General features: G+C 40.6%; 1 long non-coding RNA gene across 1 annotated transcript; it reads left to right on the forward strand.

The window, feature by feature from the left end:
• The first annotated feature begins 3271 nt into the window (after positions 1–3271).
• On the forward strand, positions 3272–10566 carry LOC309620847. Its single transcript, XR_014239695.1, has 2 exons — positions 3272–3830; positions 3905–10566. It is a non-coding gene; the product is annotated as an uncharacterized lncRNA (long non-coding RNA).
• Positions 10567–12679: the final 2113 nt, after the last annotated feature.

Consider the following 12679-nt stretch of genomic DNA (forward strand, 5'->3'; position numbering starts at 1 on the left):
CCAGTTTCAATTCCTCCACATCCTCACTAACACTTGGCTTTATCACTCTTTCAAATTTTAGTCATAGTGGTGGGTATGTGGAAATATCTAATAGTCTGACTCAGATATTTTTTTTATTTCAAAATGAATGCTTTTACAGCCTTACTACACAGGTGTATGTAGGTATATAAAAAATAACCAGATATTCACAGTACAAGGCACAATGTGAGAAGTGCAATATAAACGAAGTACCAAAACGTCACAGAGGAGGGAGCTAAGACTTTCAACTGAGATGTTCAGTAGGTTTTCATGATAAATGATATTTATGTATTTATTCAAAAATATTAAGAACCTATTAGGTACTGGTATATATATATATATATATATATATATATATATATATATATATATACACCAGTAACCAATATAACAATATAACAGTAACTAAAACTACAAAGGTCCTTGTCATCATGGAATATAAATTCTAGTGGGGTGAAGGGACACAATAAACAAACAAGTAAAATGCATTTCAGATGGTGATATGATACAGGCTAAAATAATTTGGGGTGGGAAGGTAGGAAGAGCTGACAGCAGGTGGTTATTTTATATAAGATGGTCAAGGCATTTGAGATGGACCTTGAAGAATTACTGGGATTCAATGTGAAGGAGATAAGTGCAGGAACTTCAAGTGGGGAAGGGTACACACAGAAAGCATTGTGTAGTAGGAAAGGTGTCGGCTAAGGTGAGTGTGCTAGGAACCTCAGGTCCATCTTGGAGCACAGTGGGAGAAGAAGCTAGAAAGACTGGGGAGGGCCATTTAGGGATCCTGTACCTACTTCAGCAGGCAACAGAGAGATAAAGAATGGATTTGAGCAAGAATGAATCTAATCATCATCTGAAACTAATTATGTATGTCAATTCTAGCTCAGTAAAAAAAAAAGAACCCAATCACAACCACACTATAGGAAAATTGAATTTGTGGCATTCTATTCAGTTGAGTAAACATTTTGCAGTATCTATTATGTGCTTCACAGAGAGGACTGTAGGAGGGAGAAACTAAAGACTATGGTGGGGAGTAGGGGAACTCATGAGTCATCTGCTATCATTGTCCAGGCTTAAGGCAATGAACATCTTAACAAAGGCTGTGGAAATGGTAATTGAATGATGGAAGACTTATTGAGGAGGCAGAATTGAGAGCCCTGGTGACTGGATGTGGTGATGGGAAGGGTGCTAATCTCTCTTCTGCTTATAGCATATAGCTACCCTCCAGTAGCAGCAAATTTGAATACTGGCAGTAGTTCCCATATAGAATGAGGCCTACCTCTTGTAGAATTGGGTCTTTTTCCATTGCCTTTGCTAGAGTGTGGCCTTCTACCCACCTCTCTAGAATAACTGTGTCTATTTGAACATTTGTGCTTCTAGGCAGTATCATAGGAATCGCAACCACTTAGGCCACGGCATCCAAGAGAATGAAAAATGCTTACTGGGATTTTTGCACATGGCTAAAAAGGTGGTTATTTCCAAGGAATATCAAAAGGAAATACCAAGGAACATCATCACCACCACCAAAATTCCTTCTTCCACTAACTTGTCAAATGCCTGACAGTTTCACCATTCAGTGAGAGAATTCAGAGACAGACATTCAACATTTAGGCCCTTCTGGAATCGTGTGCATTGAAGTTATATGGAAACATTTTTGCTTGAAAGAAGCAAGAGATTGGAATGGGTTCATGTATCTGGTGCCTCAATTACCCTTTTTCATTGAGTAGAATAAGGCCCTCAGAGAACAGGACTCTTGAGGTAAAGTGAAGATGGGTGGTGGGGATATTAAGAGAGTTACAACAGGAAACAAGCCCAGATAGAGCTCCAACTTGTGGGTGTCTGGGTGCCTATGTCAGTCAGTCAAGGCTATGAATGAACGAGAGAATGGGCCACTAGAAGGCAATCTTAGCAAGATATCTTCTTCAAAGATTTTCCCATCATCAAAGTGCTGGGTGTGGAAAGTCCAAAAAGGTAAGAATCACTGACCTAACAAATAAAGCTTTATCTGCAATAAATCAAAGCTCTGAAACTTAAAAATGCCAGTGTCGGACTTCCCTGGTGGTACAGTGGTTAAGAATCCGCCTGCCAATGTAGGGGACACAGGTTCGAGCCCTGGTCCAGGAAGATTCCACATGCCGCGGAGCAAGGAAGCCTGTGCGCCACAACTACTGAGCCTGCACTCTAGAGCTCATGAGCCACAACTACTGAGCCCACGTGCCACAACTGCTGAAGCCTGCACGCCTAAAGCCCGTGCTCCGCAACAAGAGAAGCCACCACAGTGAGAAGCCCGCGCACCCCAACGAAGAGTAGCCCCCGCTCGCCGCAACTAGAGAAAGCCCACGTGCAGCAACGAAGACCCAACGCAGCCATAAATAAATAAATAAATAAATTTATTAAAAAAAAATGCCAGTGTCATAACTTAGGTTCCTGGCCCAAGACATCTGACCATCTTCTGCATGCATCTCAAATATTTCCTCCTTCAGCGCCCTCCACTCTCTCAAAATGCGGTACTTACGGAATCACTGAGGAGAGCCTCCTTGCTCACCTCTTGTTCAGCACCTGCTGCATCCACGTCCGTGTACTCAGTGAACACCCGCTACTTGGTTAAAGAGGCTGCAGCCTTTCAGAGCAGTGCGGGGAGGGTGGATCTCAACTCACCAAGTGTCAGAGTAATGAATAGGGGAAGCGAAGCGAAGTGAAGCCAATGATCGGCAGCAGCAGGAGCTACAAAGAAACCTTCAACCGACCTCTACACTGCTCACTTTAACTAAAAAGCCGCTGAAGAAAAGGGACCTGTGAGTTATAGGACAAAAGGCAGTGCCTGGGCAGAGTACACATTGGATCGATGTGTGTTGAGTGAAAAAGTCAGAAAAGTAGCATGAGGCCAGGTAGAGATGCCCAGTGACCAGAGGTAGATATTTGCTTTTATGAGAAAAAAAATATCCTGCACCTCCCACTCCATTCTGTAGCATCTGGTTTGTCTTCTAAATGCATGAAACTGTCTCTCTTTTGTTCCTTTATTAATACTTAAGAGATGCATCTGTTTCCATGGGATCTGACTGTGGGTGTACCTGCCGGTGACTGTAGCATCACTTCTTGTAATCCAAAGAATGAGCCTGGTTTACATGGGAGACCCGCTGATTTGGACCCTACACACATGTAATTGGTGATGACTTAACCAGTGGCTACTATAAACAAGCTAATCAGGCAGCTACTTAATCTATTCAAAGAAATATTCAGCTAACCATTTATGGAAAACCCAAGAATAAATCGCGTTAAGATTTTTAAGTGGCTCTTCTAAGGACCCATATCCCAGGCAATAGAATATTAAAGTGCTTCACTAATTCACTCATCTCCGCTCAGCATCTCCATCACTTGTTCCCAGTCACTGATCACATATCTTAGCCTATGAAATATGGCTGCACAGGTATAGCTAATGCTAGGTGGTCCCTGAAAAGCTTGGAATTTGAGCTGAGAGACAAAAGCCCCAAGAGACTGCCTTAAAATGTGGAGAGTTCTCTGAATTCAAACAAGGATATTCTCATGAGTTGAAAAAAAGAATAAGAATCTTTATCCACTTCAGTTAAACTCTGTCACTCTGTACACGGTTTCCACTTGTTATATACCACTAGGATCTGCTCTACCTTGGGAAAAACAAAACACTTCTTTTAGGTCTGTAGAGATGTGAAAGAATGAACCAAGTAGCTTCTAAAATGCAGTGAACGCTCCAGGTGGTTTATCTTCCCATTTATGGAGAAAGAAGCCTTTCCTAAGTACTTTAACAGAAGTCTCCAAAACATATTCTTCAGGTGGGGGAGGGGGGAGAGAGAGAGAGAGAGAGAGAGAGAGAGAGAGAGAGAGAGAGAGAGAGAGAGAGAGAGAGAGAGAGAGAGAGAGAGAGAGAGAGGGAGAGAGACTGAGATCACGGAAGATCTGGGAGTCGAGACCAAAATATGAAGGCTAGAAACCACAGCCCCTGCTTGCCAAAGTATACCTAGGTTGAGATTAGCAGAACCAGTGGGTTCTCTATCTTAACAAAGGTAATCCAACTTATTATATCCCAGATGAGATTGGAAATGATGAAATATTTGGGAAGAGAAAAAGAACAGAGTCTGTCTCTAAATAACCAACAATAGCTTTAGTTTTGAAAATAAACAATAAGAAGAGCAGTCATGGCAATCCAGGGACAATAAGGCAAGTAAGAATAAAAGAATAAAATTGAATGGAATATTTTCCCTTACTGTGGACTATGAAGAGAGAAACTGGTAACATGGACAGGCCCAATCTGAACGCTAAGGAAGAGAGAACAAGCTAGAATGCCAGCCTCTGCCTTTACATTTCCTTTCCAACCCAGCTTGCTTTTAGCACCTCAGAGAAAAGAGGAGAGCATACATAGCAGGGAAAGTGCTGTATTTCTTGATAATGAAACGGCAGTCAGGAGACCTATCCTCTAGTGCAGCTCTGTGCCTTCCTGGCTGTGTGACCGTGGGCATTTCACTAAACTTCTCATGACTCCAGTTATCTGGTGTGTAAAATAAGACTCTTGGTTTAATTGTGTAACTATGTATACAATGCAATTGTGTAAAATAGCTCAAAGCTCCTTTAATATTATAAAAATATTATATGATATTATAACTGCTCTAATATTCTATGTTCAGTGATCCCATGTACCCAAGAAATAATTTCCAGACCACAGAGATTCAGCTGAGGAGAGCATGTACATGTGTGTGCGTGCACAGAGGAGGGAGGAGGGGAAGAGCGAAAGAAAGAAAGAATTCTTTATGAGCGCACAAGAAAACCAACCAGAAGAAAATAGATGGTTTAAAAATAAATTGATGTCTAGTTACTTTGATTTACTCTAAACAAGTCTGCAACCTGGATAGGTCGCAGCCTGAAAAGTCTTTCTTGGACACGCGCTCAGATTGTCAACACGAATCCTGCCTCAAAGTCATGCAAAGGAAATTCTCTCGTGAGCTTTTAAATCTCCATCAGCTGCTACATTGAAAATGAAGGTTAGATGAGCTACATGGTGGGGAATAAACCAACAAGACCCTATTTCTATACCGTATTTACATGGTGTTCGAGTGTAATAGAAATCTTGCTTTCTTTTCGGCAAGATGAATATGATTTTTAGAAGACAAAGAACCAGTCCATACTCAGTACAGGGGTTGGCAAATATTTTCTGCAAAAAAACAGATAGTAAATATTTTAGCCTTTGCAGGTCATATACTGCCTCTGTCACGTCTTCTTCGGGTCCGTTTTTTTGTTTTTTTATAATTGTTTAAAAACCTGGGTAGAAAAACATGCCGTAGGCTGGATTTGACCTGCTGGCAGGAGTTTGCCAAGCCCTGCCTTAGAAGAATTCTAAGCAATCAAGCAACAGTAGTAGTGAGACCACAAATCTACCAAGTGTTTAAGTGACCAAAGTTAACTGGACCTAGAGCAGGTGAATCTATCAAGCTACGTTCCAAAAGAACTGTGGAAGAATGTATAAGCTAGGCAGTATGTTGAGGCCCTTAGAGAACAGCCGCAGCATTTCTTCAAAGTATTAGTACTGATATTATTTATAGCTAGGATTTGAACCCATACAGACTGACTCCAGGGTACTGTCATATTCTGGAATAGCACTTTGTGAGTGACTTCATGGAGGCATCTCACATGTTAGATTCACAGGGGATCCCTTACTCCTTCTGTAAATCAACTGCTATTTTCTCACTGATTTACATGAAAATTTCAGATGTACTTTTTCTTAACAAATTAGTCTTAAGCTTCACCGCCTCCTTCCCACTTTCCCCCAATCTTCTCTGCCAAGTACTTAATGAGGTAAAAACAAACACAGATACGAAAGGCAGCCCAATATTTAGAGCACTCCTTTGGGAATCTTTTAATAAGCTGAAGAGTCCTTTCAAAAAATGAGGGATCCCTCAGTAGAACAGACTAGAAAGTCCAGAAATAAACTCAAACACATACAGGAATTTAGTACCCGCTGAAAGTGGTATTTGAATCCATGAGGAACAGATAGTTGAATAAATGGTGTTGACAGAACTAGGGAGAAATCCAGAAAAATGTAAAGTTGACTCCACAACTCACACCTGAGCCAAATAAATTCCAAATAGATCAGAGTGTTAACATGAAAAATAAAACCATGAAAAAGACTAGAAAAGTGAAATAACTTTAAAAATAATCTTTTGAGTGGGGAGAAGTCCTTTCTAAGTATGACACAAAACCCAGAAGCCAAAAAAGAAAAGTTCAATACAGTTGACTACATAAAAATAAAAATTCCTTCACAGCAAAAACTTCCATAAGGTTTAAAAAAAATGGCAAAGAGAGAAAATATTTGCAATTTATATCACTGAAAATGGGCTTTTTTTAATATAAAAAAAGATCTCCTATAAATCAATTTTGAAAAACCAACAACCAAATATAAAGTGGTCAAAGGATAATAGATTGTTTATAGAAAATGAAACACCAAATTAAACATGATAGTTGCTCAACTTCATCCATAAGAGAAATACAAATTAAAACCTCACTGAGATACTATTTTCCACCCATCAGACTGGTGATGATGAAAAAGTTTGCTAACACACTGTGCTAGTGAGGATGTAGGGAAATAGTCACTCTCCCAAGTTGCTGAAGGGAAACTAATCTCCATACAACCTGTATGGAGATCAATTTGCCCGTATCTATCAAATTTAAAACGCACTTACCTTTGGACCTAGAAATTCCACTTTTAGGAATTTATCCTACAGGTATGTTCATGTATAATAAATGACAAATGTATAAAGATATTAATTGGAATATTTTTGTGGTAGCTACAGATTACAAATACTTCAAATGTTTATCAATAGGAAACTTGTTTATCAATTTTGGTAGAACCAAACATTGGACATCTATATCTTACTGGTAGAAAATGCCCTGCAAAATATATACTTAAGTGTAAAAGAACATAACAACGTTTTTAGTATGCTACAATTTGTCTAAAATCTGGGGAAAAATATATGTATATGAAAGTAAGCAGAGCATAATGGTTAAGAGCATGGATTCTGAAGTCAACTAGCTTGGATTTAAATCCTGGCTCTACCACTTAATAACAATGTGCCTCAATCTCCTCATCTGTGAAATGGGGATAAGTATATTACCTACCTTGTTGGGCTTTTTTTTTTTAACATTTTTTTTTTTTTTTTTGGCCATACCACGCGACATGCAGGATCTTAGTTCCCCGACCAGGGGTCAAACTGGCGCCCCCTGCAGTGGAAGCGCAGAGTCTTAACCACTGGACCACCAGGAAAATCCTCTTTGTCGGGCTTTTTTTGAGGATTGAATTACTTAGTTAATGTTTGTAAAAGTCTGAGAACAGTGCTTGACACATAGTAAGTACTATTTAAGAATATGTTAAATAAATAAATATGCAGAGAATATACTTGGGAGTTTACATAGGAAGTTATATCTGGCTAAAGGACAAGAATGAAAGACATACTTATACCTTTTGAATATTGTATCAAAAGCTTAAATAATACCTATTTTTAAAAATTAAATAATTTTAAGTATAAATGATTTCTGTTCCCTAGCATATTAATACTTGGCCTCATCTCGTCCCACTTATCCTCTTCTTTGGTACGTAATTTCCACTTTCCATGCCTTTCACTGTTGCTTCTTACTAATTTTAGTATCCCTTTCCTTTCCATCATCTCAGTCTCCTCACTTGTCTCAAACTTTCTACATTCATTCATGATTTCACTACCTTTCTGCTGCTGACTCCCCAGGGCACCTTTCACCGAAATGGCAGCCTCACATCCTCAGAGCTAGATATCTCATCATCTCAAACTCAGCATGTCAAAGTGAGCAGGTCACCCCCCTCTCATCTCAAGCTCCCTTTTATCTCCCAAGCTAGAAACTGGATTCTTTACTTTGACTCATCCCTCCACTTCACCCCCTAGATCCACTAAATGCATCAATTTACCCTTTCACATATGTCTTCCTCACATTTGCTATGGCAGGCATATTGCTCTAGACCAAGGTGAATAATGTACATACTTATTACCTGGAGAGATTGTTAAAATGCAGATACTGCATCAGTAGGTATGGTAGCCAGCCTACAAGATGGCCTCTAATGAGCCCCATCTCCCAGTATTCACTTCCTGTATTGTTTCCTCCTATATTGCATGGAGACCTATATTGGTCTCCATGAACAAAAAATAGGAAAGAAGTAATGGTATGTTGTGTCTCAGATTAGATTATAAGACAATGTAGCTTTTGTCTTGGTTGTTCTCTCTCTCTCTTAGATCACTCACTCTGGGGAAAGCCAGCTACCATGTGGAGAAGTCACTTAGACAGCCTACGGAGAGGCCAACATAGTGACAAATTGAGATGTCCAGCCAATAGCTAGTGAAAGCTGAAGCTGCCAACACCACATGAGTGAGCTTGGAAAGAGGCCCTTCAGTTCCAGTCAAACCTTCAGATGACTACAGCTCCAGGCAAAATCTTGACTACAACCTCAGGAGAGACCCTGAACTAGAATCATCTAGCTAAGCCACTCCTAGATTTCTGACCACAAAAATGTGAGATAAATATTTGTTGTTTTAAACTGCTGAATTCTGAGGTAATTTGTTATATAGCAGTAGATAACATACAGTAGGTCTGGTGTAAGGCCGGAAAAATTCTGCATTTCTAACAGGCCCCCATGGGATACTAATGTTGACGCTGTTGGATCTTGCTTTAGTAGCAGGCCACATACCACTGCAGCAGCTTCTCACCTAATCTCTACCTCAATTATCTCTCGGCTCCAATCCTGTTACATCCCTGTTTCCCAGTGTAGGTTGGTTCCCTATTACCTACCATGTAAAGTCAAAGTGCGCAGCCTATTATCAAAATGACACGTGGAGAGGGTGTGGAGAAAACGGAACCCTTGTGTACTGTTGGTGGGAATGTAAATTGATACAGCCACTATGGAGAACAGTATGGAGGTTCCTTAAAAAACTAAAAATAGAACTACCATACGACCCAGCAATCCCACTACTGGGCATATACCCAAAGGAATTGAAATCAGTATCTCCAAGAGATAGCTACAACCCCATGTTCATTGCAGCATTATTCACAAGAGCCAAGATAAGGAAACAACCTGAATGTCCTTCATCAGGTGAATGAATAAACAAAACGTCACATTTTCCTTATCCATTCATTGGATATTCATTGAAATGGAATATCATTTAGCCATAAAAAGAAGGAAATCTCGCCATTTTCAACAACATGGATGAATCTGGAGGGCATTATGCTAAGTGAAATAAGCCAGACAGAGAAAGACAAATATTAGAGGGTATCACCTACATATGGAATCTTTTTTAAAAATCTGATTTCAAAGAAGCAGAGAACAGAATGGTGGTTGCCAAAGCCTTACGGGAAGGGAAAATGGGATGATACAAGTCAAATGGTACACATTTTCTGTTATAAGAAGACACGTTCTGAGGATCTAACATAGAGCATGGTAACTATAGTTAATAATACAGTATTGTATACTTGAAAGACGCTGAGAGCATTGTCACCACACACAAAAAAAGGTAACTGTGTTAACTATGTAAAGTGAAGGGATGTGTTAATTATCTTGATCTTGGTATCATTCTACAATGATATATATATATATATATATATATATATAAAATCATCACATTTAGTTTTTTTTAATAAATTTATTTATTTTTGGCTGCTTTGGGTCTTCGTTGCTGCGCAGGCTTTCTCTAGTTGCGGTGAGTGGGGGCTACTCTTCGTTGCGGTGCGCGGGCTTCTCATTGTGGTGGCTTCTCTTGTTGCGGAGCATGTGCTCTAGGCACGCAGGCTTCAGTAGTTGTGGCACGTGAGCTCAGTAGTTGTGGTGCATGGGCTTAGTTGCTCCGTGGCATGTGGGATCTTCCCAGACCAGGACTCGAACCTGTGTCCCCTGCATTGGCAGGCAGATTCTCAACCACTGCGCCACCAGGGAAGTCCCAACACTTTAAATATATACAATTACGTCTGTCAATTATTCCTCAATAAATTTTTTAAAAAGTCCACAGCCTGCCTTTCAAGACCCCTTAGGAGTTGGCTATATATATGCTTTATAGTCATTTTCCCCACAGCTCTCCACCAGGCACTTTCTGCACCTGTTCACCTGATCTCCTCATCGTCTTCTTCATACACCACATTTATTCCTGGTCCTAAGCTTTCTATTCGCAGTATCGCTCCTTGTTCCCTACCATCACCAATATGTATAAATGGAAGGTCTTCCATCCTCCTCTGCTATCCAAACTCAAGCTCCAAGGCCTAGCTCAGGTCCCATTTCCTCCACAAAACTTTCCCCACTTCATTTTTATCCAATAGTTTTATGAACTATTATTTAACTATTTATTAAATAAAGAATCTCAACTTCCAAGCTAGATTTTCAGCACCTTCAGGTCAGGAATAGTACCTCTTAAGTCTTTTTTTTTTTTTAATTTTGGCCACGCCACGTGGCTTGCAGGATCTCAGTTCCCCAACCAGGGATTGAACCTGGGCCATGGCAATGAAGGCACCAAATCTTAACCACTAGACCACCAGGGAACTCCCCTCTCATAAGTCTTAATAGCTCCAGGGTACCTGGCATCGGGCTGGACACAGAAAAAGTAAGTAGGTGTCAGTTGACTGAACCTGCCTGTCACGTTCAATGTGGCTGCGTGCCTACAAGCACTGCCAAAATGTACTCCCGGCTTTTAGAGCCACAGAGAGAATCTCTGCAAAACCCACCCGCCTCTTCCCTACCTCCTTCCTCTATACCAAATTATTGTCTCATTTATTTGTTCCACATCACTGACAGGTAAAAAGGTAATATTTTGAGAGAACAACTTTTATTATAGGCAGCAATGAAAGAGAAAATAATGTCACAGTTAATCCAAAAGCCATTTCATTTTGGATTTGAAATCCCTTCTATGATGTACTGTGAACTCATTAGGGTTTCCCTGAATAGTGTTGAGATCATCCATAAGAACACAATGGGAGGGACTTCCCTGGTGGTCCAGTGGCTAAGACTCCACGCTCCCAATGCAGGGGGCCCAGGTTCGATCCCTGGTCAGGGAACTAGATCCTACATGCACGCCACAACCAGGAGTTCGCATGCCGTAACTAAAGATCCCGCAAGCAGCAATGAAGATCCTGCATGCCGCAACTAAGACCCAGCGCAGCGAAATAAACATGTAAATAAATAAATATTAAAAATACAAAGAACACAATGAGAAAGGAGCCAGGGGAGACCTGAGAACACAGTGGCTGATGAAGGAAGACTATCTGAGGGAGATAAATATTGCATAGATCACCCACGACAAAGGTAATGAAAAAAACAAGTAACACAGAGATGGAGACCAGGGAGGAAGAGAGAGAGAGAGAGAACCTCGAGGCCTTGTATATTCCACACATCAGATGATAAAGACCATTTTACAAAAGGATAATATCCACTATTTTTTGAGTGTTTATTGTCAGCCATTGTGCTAAACTCTGCACGAATCAACTGATGTTAGTCCATACAACAACCCCTGTGAGATCAACGCTGCTATGGGTAGTCCTATTTCTCTGATGAGGAAGCTGAGGCTCAGAAAAGTTAAGGGATTTCCCCAAGATTGCCCAGCTAGGAGTTGTTTGAGCCGGGATTTGAACCTAGTACTACCTGAAGCCAAAAGCCATATTCTTAATCTCTACACGCTAGATACAACCCCTATCCTCATTTTGGTAGACCTTGGATGGAAATATCTGTAGCAGATTCAGGAAATTTGGAAAGCAGGAAAAAGTTTCTATTTGGTGCCCATCCACACTCAGACACCTGGTAACCTCCTGCTACATGACTTCCCTCTGGCTACCCACAGCACCTCATCAGGATGGGAAGAAATCCCAGCCTTATTCTTCCAACAAAGTATGTGTACTCATTGTATATTTCAGGCCCCTAATTCCACAGCCTGCGGGATAGCAATGAATGTAATGAAATAATCAAATCCTGTTACCAGGTAACTAATGGGTTACCCCTCCCAGGTAATATAAAGCATTAGCTCCATTAAAAGAGAAAACCCCTAAAGAGGAAATCTAATGACAGGAATTTGGACACCGTGGCAGGCCCACGGGGAAGAAGATTTGGAGCCAAAAGACATTTTCCTGCCCCTCCTCTCATGCCTATCCTTCCTTCTGGGTTTGACGTGTGCCTTAAACACATCATTGCTTGCACTTATTCAACAACCAGCAGTAGAACAAAATGTGACTTCTTCAAAAAAAAAATCTAATGAAGTTTCCAATTCTCAATTAAAAGAAACATCTCTCCATCCATCTATTTATCCCTGCCAAGCGTTTGTGTTTTGAAGCTGGAAGTTTCATTATCTGAAATTTGCAGGCAATTACTAGGTCTAGTAACTCCCAAGATGTGAGCATTTTTCCAACAGTCTAAAGTGAAAAGTGGTTTTCAGTAAACGTGTGTGTGTGTGTGTGTGTGTGTGCGCGCGCGCATGCTTTAAGGAGTCTGTTTAGAAAAGAAAGGTGTGATGAAGGCAAGTAGGGGAAGGGCCAGTGGGAATCATATCGGGCCATTTATTTGTCTTATTTGACATTGGGAGCTCCAGAAGTATTAATAAGCAGCCCTCCACGTCCCAGGGGAAGCTTTTGGATTTACAGCTTT

This window comes from Balaenoptera borealis (assembly GCF_965194805.1).
Source record: "Balaenoptera borealis genome assembly, chromosome: X".
NCBI lineage: Eukaryota > Metazoa > Chordata > Mammalia > Artiodactyla > Balaenopteridae > Balaenoptera > Balaenoptera borealis.